The sequence below is a fragment of the Notothenia coriiceps genome, unplaced genomic scaffold, assembly GCF_000735185.1.
Source record: "Notothenia coriiceps isolate Sejong01 unplaced genomic scaffold, NC01 NC01_scaffold00007371, whole genome shotgun sequence".
Lineage (NCBI taxonomy): Eukaryota > Metazoa > Chordata > Actinopteri > Perciformes > Nototheniidae > Notothenia > Notothenia coriiceps.
This window is the reverse complement of record NW_011340072.1, coordinates 132010-134717: the sequence shown is the minus strand read 5'-3', so window position 1 is coordinate 134717 and position 2708 is coordinate 132010. Positions and strand designations below refer to the sequence as shown.

The window sequence follows — 2708 nt, the reverse complement described above, 5'->3', positions numbered from 1 at the left end:
TGTGTGCCGTTGGCAGTCTCTAGTTTATATTATTTTTATACATCTGAGACCTATGCTATTGCCTAAAAATAGCATGATAGGTGACCTTTAAGTTTATTGTATGTTTCACTGTTAGAATAGCCTGACATTTCATTTTTAATCTTGATCTAGACTAACTTTTACATGATGAATACAATTTTTTTTTATTGTAAAGTCAAATGTAATTTGTAATTTGAATGTCCGTTTTGTGTTTGTTTTGTAGGTGCGGATGAAGTCCATGTTTGCCATCGGCTTCTGCTTTACCGCTCTGATGGGAATGTTCAACTCCATGTAAGTATAACATGTCATGATATCGGGTTAATGTAACATTAATGCCTTTTGATTAAAAAAACGAAATAAAACAGAATTTCATGTGGTGATAGCCTACACTTTTTTATGCTGAAATTGTTCAATTTCTTCAAACATGCCCTTGAGCTCTAATCTTTTTTCTCCTCTTTTTTGTTTTGTTCAGCTTTGATGGGAGAGTAGTGGCCAAGTTGCCGTTCACACCGCTGTCCTACATCCAGGGACTGTCGCACCGCAACTTGCTGGGCGAGGACTACACCGACTGCTCCTTCATTTTCCTCTACATCCTCTGCACCATGTCCATCAGACAGGTAACTGCTACACCTGGACAACATTTATTTAGAGTGTAACAACGTCATTCGCATTGTTCAAATAAGTACGTAGCACTTTTAATGAGCAGCAGAAGGAGACATACAATTGGCAGCCTTAGGTGTGGGTGTTAATCCCCTTTTTTAATAGCAGCTGGTGACACCAACCAGCTGGTACAGGTCATCCAAACCTCATGATGATAAACCAGAGAAGAAAAAACAAGACAAATATCCTATTCTTTCCTTGCAACAATCCACATAAGTGACCAACAGATTTACACATCAACAATAGTAGAAAATGCATGTGAGTACATTAGGGCTGAGCTCGACTAAAGACTTCTCTAAATAATCAGCATCACACTACGCCTGGTTAGTGTGTAGGTCTCTTTCTAGTCACTTTGTAATCTAAGCATTACTGCTTTTAACAACTTTATTTTCTACACCGTAGGGCTGTGCGATTATGGCAAAAATCATAATCACGATTATTTTGGTCAATAATTGATATCACGATTATTAAAAACAATTATCCATTTACTTTGAAAACATCAATTTATTGAAAAAAAACTGTGAACAATATGTTTTTAACAGTTGATTACCCTGAACTTTAAGTATAATTCAACTGAAAAACCAATAAAAAAAAGAATTACATTTTTTTAAAATAATAATCGTTTTATTTCGATTATGTTGTTTTCGTAATCGTTGCAAGCCAAAATTGTAATCGAGATTAAAATACGATTAATTGCACAGCCCTACTACACCGTACTCGCCATGAACTGGTTATTTCTCTGGCCCCAGCCTCCGATGTAACCCTCTGACGTATTCAGTTCTTGGTTTTTGTCATTTTTTTGGTTCCAAATGCAAACCAGTTTTCGGGGCCGAGAGCCGACCCCACCAGGCGGAAACACGAGAAACTGGTTTGCAAAAGGGCACTAGCGCCTGGAACCCGTGTGGTGAGAGAGGGGTTTGTGACGTCAGGGCTACCGGCCTGTCCTGAGTACTCCCCTGGCCAGCTGTGATGATCAGGGGGGGGGGGCGCAGGTAGTGGTCTGCTTCACCATGTGGAAATGGAAAGTGTGCTTGAGTGGCGGGGCAGGCTGTGGAGGGCATAGCTGTCTAATAAAAATAATGTTTGACCTGTGATGCATTGATTTATGTTCCGTAGGGCGAAGGTACATTCAGACAGACGGAAAGACAGATGTGAGAAATAGAAATACAGTATTGGCCACAATATTGCACTTTTAGTCGTTCATCTCTTATTATGTTGACTATGATGTTTCATAGACGTATAAGCGACCCGTTCATACTAGTGTACATGGATGCATGTCAGTGCATTGATAAACGACGGAACTATATGTCAGTGAATTAGTGTCATTCAATTTTTTTAGCAATACAAGACATAACAACAAAGTGTGCCAGAGACACCTAACCCATTCTCATGGGAATAAAACAAAAATACAGATATATAGAAGTTTTCATTTTGTTTTTCCTATTGAAAACACATTCCATCGTTTAGTGAGTATCTATGAAGCAGATCTGAGTTGAAAATTGTACAGACAATTTTCTAGTGCCATGTTCACCACAATAAATAAAACTTATCAGCCCCTGTGCAACAGGACATTCCTGATTTAGATTTGAGTTGTTTGTGTTTACACACACCTAGAAACTTAATCACAGTGTCCAGAAAATAGAATGTTTTCTCCTTTTTGAGAGTGTTGTTGTTCTGTGTCCTCTCTCCCAGAACAATTCAGAAGATGCTCGCCTTCGCGCCCTCCAGAGCTGCCAACCAAGACAGGCCGCGAGGCTTCTGGGACCCCCCCCCACAAGCAGCCAAGTTCTCCTAACCATCCAGACGGGTCTCACGGTGTGCATCCTGGAGACACGGCTCCCTCCTCAGATCACAGAGCACAGCACAAACGGATTCTCGGTTGCAGCTCTGTTTTCTCTGCCTTCTGTTGGATTCCTCACCATGTTTTGTTTTATTTAACTTTAACATAGTCCTTAACTTAGAAAATTTGTTCTTAATGATTACCAAAGGATACAAAAGTCTAACCTTGTATTCAGCTCATGCCATACATT

The 2708-nt window shown here is 39.8% G+C and overlaps 1 protein-coding gene across 1 annotated transcript in view; it reads right to left on the bottom strand.

Moving 5' to 3' along the window:
• The window catches only part of furinb (furin (paired basic amino acid cleaving enzyme) b), a 141771-nt gene that overhangs the window by 46861 nt on the left and 92202 nt on the right, over positions 1-2708 (bottom strand). The gene's annotated exons all lie outside the window — the stretch shown is intronic.